We start from the raw sequence: 18,220 nt of genomic DNA on the forward strand, positions 1-18,220 counted from the left end.
TGGTATAATTGGCCCCTTATAAAATTGTTAGCCATCAGCTGAGGAGCGGGAAAACCTTATCAGCCGATCGCAACTTGTGAGCAGGCCTACAAATCATTGTTTACATCTCCCTGTGTAATGGTGCGTTTACATGGAACGATTATCGTTTGAGTTTTTCGCGATAACAATTGCATTTGAGCGATAATAGGCTCGTGTAAACATAGCGAACAATCAAGCGACGAGTGGGAAGTCGTTCATTTTCATCTTTTAACATGTTCTCAAATCTTCGTTGGTCGTTCGCTAAAAATTCGCAAATCACTTTGTGTAAACAGTCTTTCAACGATTCACCCTACGTGTGAGATAGGCTTAAGCGATCTTAAAACGCAGTAACGATTTTTCCAAAAAATATATCAATTTCATCTAAATGCCGATCGTTATAAAAAAAAACACATTGTTATTTTGAAATCGTTAATCGTTCCATTGGGCAAATTATCGCTCCGTGTAAACACAGCATTAGGTGGGGATACTGTGGCCCATAGCAATGCATTTTTATGGCCACACAAATGAAACAGAACTCATACGTGCGGCCCAGCTGCTTGATTTGTTGTGCTATGTAAAGGCAATGCAAGCGAGCTCCGATCTCCCTGATCAGCATTTGTTTGCTTCTGTAGACGGCCTCATATTGGACTTAGATCCAGTCCGTTCTTGCCCCTAGGCTATGTTCACACAGTATTTTTGCTGTTTATTTTGCAACCAAAACCAGGAGTGGATTAAAAACACAGGCTATATTGACATTGTTGAAATTGAGTAGATGGTCATCATGCAATGCAAAATAATTGCTGTTATTTCAAAATTACAGCAATTATTTGCCAATATATGACGGCCATCCACTCAATTTCAGCAAGGTGTGAACATGGTTTTCTGTGTTTTTAATCCACTCCTGGTTTTGGTGACAAAATACTGAGCAAAAATACTGTATGGGAACATAGCCCAAAACTGTATTTCTTGGTAAACTTTAAAAGGAACATGTGATAAATGTACAGTATACTACTGAGAATGCTGCTTCAATGACAATGAATAGAACTACCACCTCAAAATGTAATTCTTTTATTTTTTGGTGGTTTAAATGTTAGATGTCCTGTATTCTAAACAGGCCATATTATGTCCATAGAGCTTCTGTTGTAAAACACCTTGGCCTAGATTTACTAAAATTGTGTAAATTTTGACACTTCAGATGTGTCGGTGTATCAGACTGACTGACGTATATATAAATCTGACGTATCTGTATAGTTTACACCAACTTAGTTGACTTGAAAGTAGAATCCTGTGACAAAAATAGGGTGTCTAGACCACACCCCTTTTTTTTACCATAGGCCACACCCAGTTTATGCCCAAGAAATATCTAAAACTCACAATAAATGTGTTGCTAGTCATGTACTTACATAAGTAAATCTGACCCTGGCAGTGAGTGGCCTTGGTTCCCCCCATTGACTCTGATAACCAGTTACAAGGGAATTGCTGTTCTCTATGACACTTACGTAGAATCCTTTTTATTATGTTTTTTGTTTTATGGAAGCAAAAAGTCTTATTACTGTCTGTGTTACACAATAGGTGACTTTCTGACACTTTGGGGATGATTTACTAAGATTGCCTTTCTGGTTTTTAAGAATGCTACACCTCAGGGTTTTAGATTCTCATATCGACACATCTATTGATGTGTCTGATGCCCATAAAACCCATAAAAAATTAATGTTTGTTTAATAAATATTTTGGCTATGGCAGGTTTTAAAGAACACACCCACTTCTTGGTTTTAAAACACAAAATGACAGGTGAATTAGCTGGGAATTATGTCATGATTAGGAGGAGGCTGTTAAAAAGTGATGTGTACAGAATTACAGTGAGAGGTGACACCAGTAGAGAGAGAAGACAATAGATGAAGCTCACAGCTCAACCTTCCCCCTCCCTGTGGAGTGACATCTTTAACCTCTTAAGGATGCATGACGTAACCGTATGTCATGGTGTCCACTAGGGGAGTTCAGAGGGGGGCCTCGACCCCGCTCTGAACTGCCTCGATCCCAACTGCTATCTGCAGCATGGGACTGCGGCTATTAGCGGGAGTGGCTGATCGCCGTTCCCGCTAATTAAGACAGATGCAGCTGTCAAACGTGACAGCTGCATCTAAAAGTCTTCTCTGCAGCCTTCCCTGGTGTTGAGTGGCGGGAAAAAAATGACACCTCAACCAGTCCCATAGACCAAAGGATAAAAGCGTTATGAGCATGGTTATAGAGCAATTTTAAGGAATGTTTTTTTCTGTAAAACGTTTTGTTGTTTTTTTTAAAAGCCATCAGATAATATAAAAGTTAAGCAAGTTGCATATCGTTTTAATCACACCGACTTGAGGAACATAGATAACATGTCAGTTTTTCCACAGGACGAACGGCGTAAAACCGAAACCCCTCCCCACAAAGAAAAAGAATTGCTTTTTTTCAATCTCACTGCGCATATACTTTTTTTTTTTTCTGGTTTTGCAGCATATTTTATGCAAAAATTAAGTCTGCCATTGCAAAGTACAATTAGTAACACAAAAAATAAGGGCTCATGTGGGTTTCTAGTTGAAAAATGCAAGTGCTATGGCCTTTTAAACACGAGGAAAAAAAAAATTGGCTACGTCCTTAAGAGGTTAAAGATCAGAGAGTATGCTCAGTAATGTTTTCCATTTATGTCTGTGTAACAGTTACTGTCTATAGTGCTTACCTGCCGGTCTTGCTGTAACAAATATCTCCTTAACAACAGCCTAGACAAGATGGCAGCCCCCTTAAACTTAAAAAAAATAAAAATAAATTACAGTCTGGAAAAAGAAAGATTAAAAAAAAGGAACATGTTTCAGTATCTGGCTGGAATCTAGGGAATACACACCCTTTAACCTCCTCCTGACCCATATTGTACACCAGTCATGTCAAAATTTGGCCCGTGGTGCCATTATTTTTGGCCCGCCAGGCAATTTAGAGTTTAATTACATCTGGCCCGCCATGGCTACTTTGTAAGAGACTATGGGGGAGGGCTGGCTACTCTATGAGACTATTGGGAAGGGCTGGTTACTATACAAGATTGTTGGTGAGTGCTGGCTATTATATATGAGACTATTTGGGGAGGGCTGGCTACTATATGAGACTACTGGGGAGGGCTGGCTACTATAAAAGAGACTATTGGGCACTATTGGAAGGGCTAGCTAATATGTGGGGCAATTTTGGGGGGATTGGCTATTATAAGGGTTGGCGTTTAATCATGTCATAGCAATTTATCATAGTGCACGGGGCTAGGAGACGCCAGGAACACGGCATGCTGCACTGACAGTTCCAGCACCACGGCATCGGCGCTTCAATAATTATTAAGGTTGGCCCGCGACTTTGTTAAATTTTTTTATTTTGGCCCACTGTGTATTTGAGTTTGACACCCCTGATGTACACTTATGGCATATGTTGGGTGTAAAAGTATGACTCGTGCTTGGGGCTGGCCCCGCCTTAAACTTGACAGATAGCAGCTGGCACCTGTTGGAAATGACTAGAGATGAGCAAACCTAATGAAAGTTTGTGCACACATGAGTCGGAGTGATCAACATTTGAATCCCGCTGCCTGGAGAAGGTGGCTGTAGCCCAAAAACTACATTGAAAACACTTGACACAGGCTGTAGCCATGTTTCCCAGTTAATATTTGGGCTGCATCCACCCTCTTCAGGAAGTGGAATTCAAATGCCTATTGTTCCAGTTTGTGTGAGCCCAAACTTTCTTCAAGTTTGCTCATCTCTAGTAATGACTGACACTAAAGTGACATTAAAGTGTATACTTTTTTTTCCCTTATAAATTTTCTTTTGTTGAGTGGCAGCAGTAAGAGGTTATACAGTCCCATCATTGCCCCCCCCAACAAAGGGTGTTTTGTTTACAGAAGTATGGTGCCTTGTACAGAAGAATTCAAAGTGCAAGTAAAGGTAATGTGTGGTGTCCCACCATGGGTGTTGCTATTGGTTACACCCTTTGCAAAAGCCTGTACTTGAAAGTATAAGTGGTAATGTAGCAGTACCAAAGTTTTACCACAAGATGTCGTTGTGGTGTATAACTGTACCTAGATATTGCACAGGTGTAGGAACTAAAAGGTTATTTGTTTTTCTAATGTACCACATAGATCTGTACACCAATGAGAGTTCTTTTATTCTGCTAACCTATCACTCTTCTCTTTACATCTTACACGCACCCAGTAACAGCACAGTTTACACACGCTGTAGGATGGAAGTCACATGGGTAGAGGAAGTGTAAAAGTCTTTTGCCTTGGATTCTGTAGAGGAAGGGCGCAAGATAGACACAGTTTCCCTCAAGCAACCCTATTACATACTATGCAGTGTTATGTCACGTCTAGAGAGGACAAGTCAGTCACGTCAACCCACACCGTGGAAAAGGGAAACACAGGACAGTATCCACAAGAAGTAAAGGAACTGATCCAGATAGGTTTAGACTTCTAGCAACTTCTATTCCTCTATATCGCAGCGCGGGTGTAATAGGAGAACTCTAACCACTCTGCTCACCCCAGGTTACAAGGTCTGGGGCTTGTCACCCACTAGGACGAGTCACCCGGCACTGGTGGGCAATAGGTGGTGCAAAGACCAAGGAGTCAAAACACGGGCATGAATATTCTCTCTACTTTCAAGTAGAAAAACTTTGCTTCCCTGCACTGATAACCCCTGACCTCTGTTCTCACTACCTGCTGTGCAGAGCTCAGGGGTTATCAGTGCACTAGCAGTAGAGCAAAGATTTCCTTGTCTTCTAAAAATTGGGTTGCTTACACACTGGAATACATGAGGGATTAAGCAGAAGTTAGTCTGCTCCTGCACCTATGTATTTATCCATAAGGGCTCCTAATGGACTCTTATAGTTAGGTATAGTGGACTGACAGAGCAAGCAGCCATTGGCTCTCTGCTCTGCCTGTCAATTTTGTGGCTGCAGGCAAAATTCTGCCTCTGGCCACATGAGATTTTATTTTTTGGCCACATCACTGCGCATACATATATATATATATATATTATACACGCAGAGAATAGATAGTGAGCAGGAGTTATGTAAATGGTGACGATCTCTGGAAACTTCTGGTTTTATGGTTCTTTATAAGCAAGGGGAAATAAATGTAACTTCATAAAAAGAATATTTTCTTAAGCAGGGAAAATTCAATGTTTAATATTTCTGTATGTAGTCCTTGTCTATCCTATAGATAAAGAATGTCATTATGTTGTAATAACCATATACTACCAGTAGAGGGCAGCATTGTTAGTCTTATTAGGCCATATAAAGTTTAATCTACAGCTGTTGACATTTGGAATACATAAGAATATGTACGTAATAATTCTAGCTGAGATGGTATAATAAAGAATGAAGAAGACAAAGGAATGTGGGGTGGTCTAGCAATTCAAAGTATAATGTAGAGCTTGCTGTGAAGCGATGGGAATATTTAGGCTGTAAAGAGACTAAACGCATCATGAAAGTGACAAAGGGATTACTAATGTATGCAAAATGTGTATTGTACAGCTAAGTCATACAAGACCATATAAACTGTACCATAAACCGTGGGTGAGCATTAGATAAAAACCACAGGCCACCATGAGAATGGTTACTGTTACTGTGTCTATATAATGTCAGCCATAGTACATAAAATACTATTTATATAGCACCAACATATTCTGCAGCACTTAGTTTTTTTGGGATACATATATAAACAAAAATAAGATGCTACAGGAATACACAATTAACCAATTACAAGGAGTGGAGTTCCGTGAACCAGTCACTGATCAATGACTGTATGTACAGGTGTAAGGGCTTGGAGTGTAAGGGAATGGTGATTTTAGGTGTGACCTAATTGGGGAACCTGATAAGCTGCTTATGAAGATGAGTTTTCAGCGCACGTATAAAGCTTTGTGTAATACGAATAAGTCTGACTTTTGGTAATGCAGTCCAGAGAGATGAGAGAGAGGTGCGGATTATGGAGTATGTTAGGCGTAAGTCATTAGCACAGCATAGAGCACTGGGAGGCGGGTAGGGAAGGAGATGTATGGAGATACAACATTGCAGAGAGATTAGTGGGTAAGAAGGCACAGGGGAGAAGCATCGGTGTAATGATTGGCACAGGGGAGAAGCATCAGTGTAATAACTTGCTCAGGGGAAAGCATCAGTGTAATGACTGGCGCAGGGGAGAAGCATCAGTGTAATGACTGGCAAAGGGGGGAGGTATCAGTGTAATGGCTGGCACAGGGGGGAGGCATCAGTGTAGTGACTGGCAGAAAGGGGAGGCATCAGTGTAATAACTGACAGGGGGGAGGCAGCAGTGTAATAACTGATAGGGGGGAGGCAGCAGTGTAAGGACGGGCACAGGGGAAGGCATTGGCTTAGCGACTGGAGAGGGAGATGAGCCTGGCTGCTGCAGTTAGGATGGTCTGGAGAGGGGAGAGTTTAGAAAAGGCCTCAGTCTAACACTGCCACCCTGACAAGTATAATTATATGTATTGCTTGTCCTTTGTAATATATATAGTGACCATATGCATATGGTCTTGGTGCCGCATACTTTCAACGTTTGTATACTGTAGTGCAGGAGGGTCAAACTTGCAGCCCTCTAGCTGTTGCAAAACTATAATTCCCATCATGATTCGACTGTTCAGACATGATGGGAATGGTAGTTTTTCAATAACTGAAGTGCCATGAGTTGGACACCTGTGCTGTAGTGGGCTCACCTACGATTCTGTATAAAACCACACATAATCATTGAGCCGAATAAATCATTCTCTTTGACTACATATGAATTGACTGGTTCGACTCTGCTACATTTGTACAGCATTGTCTATGGCAAAAGTCTACTTGTAAGTATCCTCATTAGTTTTAAATTACTTCTCCTTATCTTGTTCCAACACACTTCCCAAAAACATAATATGCAGAACTTCAGACTCCTACACACTACAGCGCATATTGTAGAGGACCTTGAGAGTTTCATCAGCTGCTCAGTCTATAAGAAAGAAAGCACAGCACAGTGAGATGTATGGAAATGCCAAATGTCAGCAACCCAGATTGACTCATGATCTTCAGCCCTGTAGATGACATTTGGCGTTTGCCCATAGCATATGGAGATATCTTGTCTCTTTCTCTCTTCTAGGCTGAAGCGAACTTTTAAGGACAAACATGGTACAAAAACCTCCCTATTCTGTAGCTGAAAAATTCTAGCCTAGTCATTTTCTAACAATTGATTTTTACTATAAACTCATCCAAAAAGAACTATTCTAAATAATATCAATAATCTCGATACCAATGTGGTAAGTTGTGATTGCTGGTAATAACTATTAATAAATAAAAAAATACTTGTTTTCACACTAGCCATTAAAGTAGTCATAATAGGCTAATGTTTTCTGTAGTACACTTAAAGCTTTGCTGTAGAGAATAGGGTAGGATGAGCAGGGTCATCTCAGATATCTATCTACAAAGTCTCAGTAACTATTTATGAAAGGTCTGACCCATTGTTTCCCTAAAGGGAATCTTTTAGCTGTAATTCATGTTCAAAACAGCCGACACTGTTAGATAGCTGTTAGGTCAAGGAGACACACAGTAAGATTTTTTTTTGGCCTCCCTAACCTAATACTAGCCTGCTACCGCCCAGTCCAAATTTGACGCTCCTGGACTACTGGTACTCAGCCCTTCCCAGTACCCCTGGTGCGGTGGGTACAGGGGTAGTAATGGGGAGTTGGTGTTAACCATTTTACACCAGCTAACTCTAGGCCCCGACTTAGTAATGGATGCAGTCTATCAGACAGCTTCCACTACTAAGTCTGAAAGTAAAGAAAAAACACAACAGAGAAAAGTCTTACTTAAAAAAAGAACTCCACCACACCCTTCGTTGACCATTTTATTTCAATAAAAACAATGCTGGTCATCGATGAGCCCAACGAATCCTATGTAATCCACAGAATACCGATATCTTAACCCCTTAATGACGCATGACGGGTCATGCGGCCGTTAAGGGGGATCAGAGAGGGCTCCTGGCGTGAACCCTCTCTGCAGCCCGCGGTCTACGGTTGCTATGTGTAGCCAGGGACCGCGGGTATTAGCTGCCGCGGACGGCTAATTAACTTTTCAAATGCAGCTGTCAAAGCTGACATCTGCATTTGAATAGTCTATGTGTCACCTTTTCCTGGTGTCTAGTAGGGGATCTCCGTTGTAATGAGCCCGCCGGGGCTTAGCGTCGGAATGACGCTGATCCCGGCTCGGCAATCTATGTAGATGGTCTGCAGCAGATCATTATAATAGAGCACCGATCTGATGGATCATTGCTCTATTATATACACAGCATTGATAAATAAATAAAGTGTTTTTATTAATAAGAAATCCCCTCCCCTAATAAAAGTCTGAATCACTCCCCTTTTCCCATTTTATAAATAAAAAAATAAACATATTTGCTATTGCCGCGAGCGTAATCGCCCGAAATATTAAATGATTACGCTCCTGATCTCGCACAGTAAGCAGCGTAAGCGGAAAAAACACCAAAGTGCAACATTGCGCATTTTTGTTTACAATAAATCCAGAATTTTTTTTTATAAAAAGTGATCAAAAAGTCGCATATGCGCAAACAAGGTACCAAAAGAAAGAACAGATTGCGGCACAAAAAAATGACATTTCACACAGCCCCATAGACCAAACAATAAAAGCGTCATAAGGATGGGAATAGAGTGATTTTAAAAACATTTCGTTTTCTTTAAAAGATTTAAATTTTTTAAAAGCCATCAAATAATATAAAAGTTATACAAGTTACATATCGTTGTAATCGTACTGACTTGAGGAACGTATATAACAAGTCAGTAGTACCATAGGGCGAACGGCGTAAATACGAAACCCCTCAAAATAAAAAGAAATTGCACCATTTTTTCAAATTTCACTGCTCATAAATTTTTTCAGTTTTTTCAGCATATTTTATAGATAAATTAAGTCTGTATTTACAAAGTAAAATTTGTCTAGCAAAAAATTTGGGCTCATGTGGGTCTGTAGGGGGAAATATACAAGCGCAGTGGACTTTTAAACATGAGGAGGAAAAAACGAAAGCGCAAAAATGAAAACTGGCTCTGTCCTTAAAGGGTTAAAAACAAAAGGGAAAACTGAGGATACTGCTTACAGTATGCCATACAAGGGGTTACGTTTGGATGCATGGCATCCACACCTAATTCATTGTGTACCAGACTGAACAATGGGGCCCCCAGGGGGTTAAAGTGACTCTGTACCCACAATCTGTCTCCCCCAAACCACTTGTACTGCTGGATAGCTGCTTTTAATGCAAGATCTGTCCTGGGGTCCGTTTGGGAGTTCATGCAGTTATTGTCCTAAAAAACAACTTTTAAACGTGCAGCCTTGTGTCAAATTGGCGTGGCCTAGAGCAGTGCTTCTCAAACTTTGAGGCAGGCCTCACCAGTGAGGCGCCCCCTAGTTGCAGGTGAGGCACAGCAGGTGAGGGATGCATGCTATCCTCACTTAACGCCATGGGGGGCCACATTGATGTCACAATGTACCCATCCCAGCAAGGAAGGGGATTAATTGCCTCCCTTCTTTGCTGGGATGGGTGCAGTGCTGGGGGGAGAAGAGTCCCTATTGGTACTCACACCCTGGCTCTGCCTCTTCAAAGATTGAGTCGCTGAAGCAGCGGCTGCAGCCACTGATTGGCTGAGCTGACGATGCTGCAGCATCAGCTCAGCCAATCAGCGGCTAAAGAAGACCGGAGGGTAAGTTAACCCACACCTGACATGACCCCCCCCTTCCAGGAACAGAGAGCAGTCTGGTCCACAGGGGAGTTCATTTAGCCCCCTGGGGGCACAACTGTAACCCCCTGGACTACAGTCTGGGCCACAGGGAGTTAAGTCAACCCTCTGGGGACCAGACAGTGACGTTTTTCTGCCTGAAAAGCGACTCTAAAAGCGGCCATATGCATAGGTTATGGCATTTTTTAGTGGAGCTGAAGATTTCCCCTGCAGTCTATGGGAGAAAAATGCCACAGTTTGCAAAAAAAAAAAAAAAAAACGCCAAACCCTTGCGTTTTGGCAAAAACTGCCTCAGAGCTGCAGGAGAGCTGAGGAGAGAAATGGGGCAATAACCCCCCTCCGTGTGCAAGGCAGATTATAAACTTCCATCGACTCCCAGTTAACATCTGGCTGCAGGTGTTTTTACGAGGGAAAAAAAAGAGGCAGTGTGAGGGCAGCCTAAGGAAAGAATACTCTCAGAACTTTCCACAATATTCAAGATTAATAAAAAAGGATTATTCATCCTTAGGTTGGGTTCACACTATGGAATCCACTCGGATAAGGTCCGGTGGATTCCATCGCTTGTACCCACTCACGGGAGCGTGCTTCTCCGCCCGTGCCATAGACACCATTCTTTGGCCGGGCGGATTCCACCTTTCACCGAAAGAACTCGTGGTGAGCCCCCGGATGGTGTTATACCGGTGGGATGGTCGGTCACTTGCTAAATGGAAGTGTGACACCACTTCTTGTGGTGGATGGCCGAGATACAGCCGGACCTTAGGGTTTTGTCACGTGATGCCAGTGCCAGTTGGGCACACAGGTGTGATGGCACACCTGCTTTAAGGAGTAAGACTGGTTGTACCCTTTTCCCCTGTGATTGGTGTTCTGTCGGGTTGCTACTGGGTCCCTTGGGATAGTGTTGTCACGGATAATATAGTCACAGGTGTTCAGAGCGTTGTAATGACCCTCCCGAATAGTAGGACCCGCCACCCACAGAAAGGGGAGATGTCCCAAGGTTGCGATGTATATGCTGTGTAGGTGGTAGTGAACAATCACAAACTCCGTGGTTAACATTGACTTAATTTACTATTGGCAAATGTGCAATAGCTTACGCCCACTAGCATTGGCTGAACCGTACTAATAGGTGACACAGGCCCCAGACCTTGTTAGCTGGGATGAGCAGAGTGCTGAGGGTTTCCTGGCTGATACTCGAGCTGCGAGATGAAGTTCATAGACTTTTATAGTAAGATCAGTTTCTAGCTCTTTAGCTCTTTAGTGGATACTGTCCTGCACTGTTGTTTCTCCGAGTCCACGGCGTGGGTTGGGGTGATCTGTTGCCTAATCCTCTCCTGAGGGCTTTAACACTGCATCATGCAGGGTATAGGTACAAAGGGAGAAGTTTGTAAGAGAGCACTGTCCTGCGTCCTACCCATGCAGGTTACTGACTAAGACTACTCTATTCCTCTTCCTGTCTCACATGTAAGGCACGCTGTAGTTGGGTGGAAAGAGTGCAAAAGAACAGCAGAAAGAGAAGATGTGATAGGACAGAAGAAAGTAAAGATCCTACTGGTTCACAGATTCTGGTACACACAAACTCAATAACCCTTTGAGACACTTTAGCTGTGCAGCTTCCACACTTCAATACATAACACAATAACCTCTAGTGGTCATCCCTTAATACTACTTTGGCTGCAATAAGACCACAAAAAGTACAGACTTTTGCGAAGGGTGTGAACAACAGTAACACCTCTAGTGGAACACCACAAACTGACATGTCACATTTAGATTTATGAAATATACACCTGGTGTAAACCAATCACAGCTCCTCTTATATTTTACCAGAGCTGAAAGATGAGCTGTGATTGGCTGATGTGGGCACTTTACACCAGGTGTATATTTAAACCTTTTCATAAATCTCCCCCTTAGTTTTTGTGCAGTTGTGAAAATGCCCTTAATTTGTCAGCAAAGTCTGCAACTATTTAACAAATCTAGAGGACATCTTCACTATAGTGGTAGGATCACATGATTTGATCAAATGGAATGCTAAGGACCTCCTTTTTGTCTACAGCAATTTAAAACAACTGGTATATTCTGCATACATTTTAGCATTTGCAGGGTGCTGTTGCACTTTGTTGTGTTTGCTTCTTTATTTTATACTTGGCAGTGGGCACCTGCGTAGTTATAATACCTCTATTGAAAGTGCTGGTCATTTTTTTTGTATTTCTATGGAACGTCTTCAGATGGAGCAGACGTCAAAAAATCCTCAAATGATAAAATTAAAGGGATTTTCTGAAAAAAAAAAAAAAAAGATTGATGTGGGTAGGACATCAATCACCATTTGGGGGTAGGGGTTGCCAATCAGCTTTTCAGCACCCTCACTACACAGTGAATAGGGTTGGAAACTGTTGGCTCAATTCACTGTATAGTGACTGAATCTGGCACTGTACTGCCAGGGGTGTTGGTGTCAATCAGTGATCGATCATCTGTCCTATGGATAGGGCATTTATTTGTTTTGCCCGGGAATTAAGAGCAAATTATATATCCTTTTTTATGCAATCTATCAATTCTAGTCATAGAAAAGTATGCAAAGGATTAAAGAAGTTTAATGGGAATTTGATATTGATGACCTAGGGATAGGCCATCAATGTCAGAACAGTAAGGTTTATCTCCTGGCTCCCACACCGTTCAGCTGATTGATGGGGTCATTGCGCCCTGACAAGCATGGCTTTGTACATTTTGTAGTGATTGTACCTGGTACCGCTACTCTCTGCAGCTCACTCCTATTCGAGTCTTACAGTATAATCAGTCTTCTTTTTATGGACTGGCTGAGATTGCAGAATATTGTGCAGCCTTGTAACGGAGGCAAAAAGTGAATGACCACACCTTGTAGACTGTAGTGTTACCACTTTGAAGGAATTACTGTATGTTCATCTAGGTAAATTATTTACCGAAGCCTTGTGGCATGTACTATGTCTTGGTTGTAAAATATCATGGTGCCAAGTCAGAAATTAAATTGTATCAAAGACGTCTTGGAGTTAATGTCTCTTTGTGGAAGGGGTTACCGTATTTGCCAACATTAACCAAGATGGCACTAGCAGCTGTAGCTTCTCAAGTACTGTGCAAATATAGCACTGAAACACAGCAAATGTCTCTAACTGGTAAAACTGGTTTTATGAGACTTATGGACTTGTTACTACTTTTTTGTTGTTTACTAAATTGAGGTGGCCAAGGCCATGGAGCAACTCTTTCACAAACCACTGGGAAGCCAGCAGGAGAAATGCTGTAGAAGAAAGTAATCGAGATCCAGGGAGTATAAAAAATGTAAAGCTTTTTCCCATTATTTTTCAGCAGGCATTATAAAAATCGCTATTTACACCTGTCACCACTGAAAGCAAAGCCGACGCATTTTGATTGCACCACAGGAATTTTCTTCAAGGCATTACTATAACTGTTAACCATATCACACAATAACCGTATATGTGGGCAATGCTGTCATGAGCCTCTGGAGATTTCACTTTGGAAATAGTCTAAGTGGCCACAGATTTCTCCCAGTGACAAATATGTGTCAGATACCAAAAAAAGGTTCATACATCAAGTTAAGTAAGCCTGTATTCACCCAACAGAGGTGAAAAAGTGTCCATTTGGCCACCATAGTGCTGGTATGTATTAGTATAGTTAAAGCATAAAATAAAAACACATGTATCTGCTCACCAGCTCCAGGCGTCTCTTCCTCAGCATCCTTGGGATATGTGTCTGTAAGGCTAGGTTCACACTGCATTTTTGAAATGTTTTTTTTTTCCATCCGTTTTTCCATTGACTTCCATTGTAAAAAAAAAACGGATCAAAACGGATCCATTTTTTTTGACTGACACAAAAACGTAGCTAACACTACTTTTGTGTCCGTTAAAAAAAACTGATCCGTTTTGATCCGTTCTTTTTACAATGGAAAAACGGATCAAAACGGATGCACACAAATGTCGCTACTTTTTTGTATTTAGGCACACAAATGCATCAATTTTCTTCATCCGTTTTTCATCCGTTTTTTGGCAAAAAACAGATGAAAGAAATGGATAGCAAAAACGCAGTCTGAACCTAGCCTAACAAAAAGTAAATCCAAACAAGTGAAGAGTCCAGTGCTAATAGAGATAAAGCCACCAAACCCTTTATCCATCAATTTCTTAAAATTATTTACAAGCTTGTCCCATTTGCTAAGAATGAAGAATGTTTACTGTGCTGGAAACGCGTCAGAAAGTGTGATTACAATGTGACAAAGTTTGTAAATTTAAGTTTGTGAATACAGGTCTCTTTGGATTTATCCTTGCTAGCAATAGCATTATTGATAAAGTTACTCTATTCTTATTACTTTTTTATTTTTCACTGTAAAACCCAAATGCCTCTATAACAAGTCACCAATAGATATAATGGTGGATTCATTAAAAATTCCACACAATAGATTTATATTTGCTTACAGAATATTTCAAAGGCAGAAGCAGAATTGACTGGAAGGTTGTTCTACACCAGCAATGATTCCAGTCTCAATGGAGAAGGGGTCAAAAATTGTTAATGAATTTATTTACTTTTAAGTCCTATAAGCCTTTATGCTTCTCACCACGGGACTTGTCTTCACAGATGTAATGATATAAAAGGCACACAAACATTTCGACATTACATTTGTTGCGTTGCTGATCAAAGAAAAGTTCTGTGACAATAGATGATGTGTTCGGATTGAAGTCAACACAGAAAATTGATTGCTGATCAGTAACGGGAAAATCCTTCAAGAGAAAAAAAATCTATTTAGCTTGGTGGCCAGGCAATCTGTTACTAATCCTGCCCGCCACACAGCCTACACGTATTGAGTGGTACTGTTCTCTCTCTAAATCATTGTGTAGCCTTATCGAGACCGCTGGCTAGGGAACCAGCACTGTCAATCTCACACATTGTTTCCCCCGTCACACTTTGTATTGTCTTTACCGTGCAGACTGTGAATGTATAGTACATTTTTTGTATCTTATTTAAAGTACATGTCCATTTTTACAATTGGTAAAATGAAATTACTAGGGTCATGTAGCATAACAGGTATGCAAATGCAAGTGTTCACTATGCTATTTAAGCACCTTGCACCCAAAGGGTAAGGGTCCTTTCTCGTCCGCAAACGAGCCTAGATCAGCGAGATCAGCACTTGTTTACATGTGACACGAAAAATCAAGCGCCTAGGCTGCACAAATGATCACTGTATAGTTTGTGCAGCCCTGTAAACTGACAGCACAAATATGTATATATCTGTGCTGTCAGTTTCAAAATCACAAGCAGCAGTCTATATTTACCAGGTTGCTTGTGATCCGGCATCTGACTTCTTCAGTCCTCGGGCCGCCAGCTGTATCTTCAGGTTTCCTCAGGAATGACTGACAGCTGGAGGAGGCGGCATCCTGAAGATACAGCCGAGATAGACTGCTGCTTGTATAGACTGCTGCTTGTGATCTGGAAACAGTTTCCATGTCAGTTTCCCTTTATCGTTATTGGCAGCACAAACCCCTGGTTACACAGGAAGATTTGCATTTGAAAAAGATATATTTTAAAGTCTGTTCTAAACAGATGATCAGCCGATAATCAGGCATTTGCCCAGAGTTTGGCTGATCGCTGACACATTTAAACAGGGTGATTATCGGCCACAGGAGTGTTTCTAGCGATGCTCCTGGCTGGTAACCAGCCCGTGTAAAAGGCCCTTAAAGGGGTTGTCCAGTGAAAATCTTTTTCTTTCAAATCAACTGATATCAGAAAGTTATATAGATTTGTCATTTACTTCTATTAAAAAATCTGAAGTCTTCCCATACTTATTAGCTGCTGTATGTCATGCAGGAAATGTTGTTTTATTTTCAGTCTGACACAGTGCTCTTTGCTGACATCTCTGTCCGAGACAGAGATGGCAGCAGAGAGCAGTGTCAAACTGAATAAAACAACATTTCCTGCATGACATATATAGTAGCTAATAAGTCTGGGTAGACTTGAGATTTTTTTTTATAGATGTAAATAACAAATCTATATAACTTTTGGATATCAGTTGATTTGAAAGGAAAAGATTTTCACTGGATAACCCCTTTAAGATGCAGCATTAGCCAGGAGCTACAGAGCAATGAATGATGTCAGAGAAGGCAGCCCAGTACTTTTCAACCATGTTGTTTTTATTTCCTGTGATATAGCTATAGTGTACAGTGTACCATATAGACTATAGTGAATTACCAGCCTGTGTATGTTATACAATCAATTCAAGTCAATTTTTACTAAACATAAAAAAATTTACACTGTAGCCTAGCAGATTTTATATTGTTGCTTGGATTTTGTTTGACATCCACCACAATACAGCCCTTTGGGCAGTAGAACACAATTTAAAGAGGACCTGTCACCACTCCAGACCTGTCTGTTTTAGTAAATACTTGTATTCCACATGAAATAACAATGCTGTAACATCTTTTCTTATACCTCTGTGATGTGCTGTTCTTTTGTTATTCTTTTTAGAAACCTGGGTAATGCTGTGTTTCTTCAAAAATAAGACAATGTCTTATATTAAGTTTTGCTCTCAAAGATGCGCCAGGTCCTATTTTAAGGGGATGTCTTATTTTTCCATGAAGAAGAGTTCACATTCACAGCAAGGATAGAGCAAATGGTGTGACTGCTTCAGGCCACCAGGGGGACCTCACCACAGCACACTGGTACAGCACAGCAGGGACAGCGTCTGGTATGGTGACAGGTAACGGGATAGCGGCAGACTGTGAGCAGCTCTACATCTGGCGGTAGGGGACAATGGGGTTCGTAGCAGTCGACAGGACTATTGATGCCTTGACTGCACATTTACAAGTAATGGCCGTGGAAGGGAACATCGGGGTTGGCAGCAGGTCACAATCTTCATGTCCCCCATGCAGCTGCTCTGCAACAGACAGTGAAGGTAGGGGACAATGTCGGCAGGCTAAAAAGAATCACAGCTGCATCCCCTGGTGTTCTGGTCGGCGGGCATGCTTCCAAACAGAAACTTTTATAGGTCTATCTTTCAGGGGAGGACATATATTTAGCAATCCAACAGAACCTCTACTAGGTCTTATTTTTAAGTGATGTCTTATTTTCGGGGAAATTGGGTGCTAATTGGGGCCGTGTTTGACATCAACAGCTCTGATTGGATAGTGTTATGGTGCGTTTACACAGAGATATTTATCTGACAGCTCTTTTAAGCCAAAGCCAGGAACAGACTATAAACAGGGAACAGGTCGTAAAGAAAAGGGATCTATCCTTTTTTCAAATCCATTCCTTGCTTTTGCTTAAAAAATCTGTCAGATAAATCTCTCTGTGTAAACGCACCATTATGCTAAGTTTACACGAGGCGATTATTAGCCTGATCGTATGATTAACGATTTCGAAGTAGCGTTTTGCGATCGCGCGCCCGCAGCCAGGCCAGTCCGCAGCCCGCCCCCCCTTGCTCAACCGCAGCCCCCTGCACCGCCCCGATCACCACCCCCGCCGCTCCGATCGCCACCCCCGCCGCTCCGAACGCCCCCCGGCCACCGCTCCGATCGCCCCCCAGCCGCCGGTCCGATTTCCCCCCCGTCGCCGGTCCGATCGCCCGGCCGCCGGTCCGATCGCCCCCCCGCCGCCGGTCCGATCGCCTCCTGCCGCCGCTCCGATCGCCCCCCCCCCCCGCCGCCACTTCGATCGCCCCCCGCTCCAAACGCCGCCGCTCCGAACGACGCCACTGCCAAGAGCATACGTTACCTGCTCCGCGCAGCAGGTCTTCCGACATCCCCGACTCCCCTCTTCAGCGCATTGATTGGCTGAAGAGATGAGCCGGGAATTTCAAACGGCTCCTCTTCAGCCAATCAGTGCTCCTCTTCAGCACTGATTGGCTGAAGGGGAGCCTTTTGAAATTCCCGGCTCCCCTCTTCAGCCAATCAATGCACGGCAGCACTGATTGGCTGAAGAGGGGAGCCGGGAATTTCAAACGGCTCCCCTTCAGCCAATCAGTGCTGCCTTGCATTGATTGGCTAAAGAGATGAGTCTGGAATTTCAAACGGCTCCCCTTCAGCCAATCAGTGCTGAAGAAGAGCACTGATTGGCTGAAAAGGAGCCGTTTGAAATTCCCGGCTCATCTCTTCAGCCAATCAATGTGCTGAAGAGGGGAGCGGGGGATGTCGGAAGACCTGCTGTGCGGAGCAGGTAACGTATGCTCTTGGCCGCGGCGGTGGGTGCGATCGGAGCGGCGGCGATCGGAGCGGGGGGCGATCGGAGCGGGGGGGGGGGGGCGATGGGAGGGGGCAGGGTGGGGCGATTAGAGCGGCGGGGGGGGCGATCAGAGCGGCGGGGGTGGCGATCGAGCCGGCGGGGGTGGCGATCGAGCCGGCGCAGGGGGCTGCGGATGAGCGGGGGGCGGCCGGCCGGACTATCGCGCGACAACT

The sequence above is a fragment of the Dendropsophus ebraccatus genome, chromosome 3, assembly GCF_027789765.1.
Source record: "Dendropsophus ebraccatus isolate aDenEbr1 chromosome 3, aDenEbr1.pat, whole genome shotgun sequence".
Lineage (NCBI taxonomy): Eukaryota > Metazoa > Chordata > Amphibia > Anura > Hylidae > Dendropsophus > Dendropsophus ebraccatus.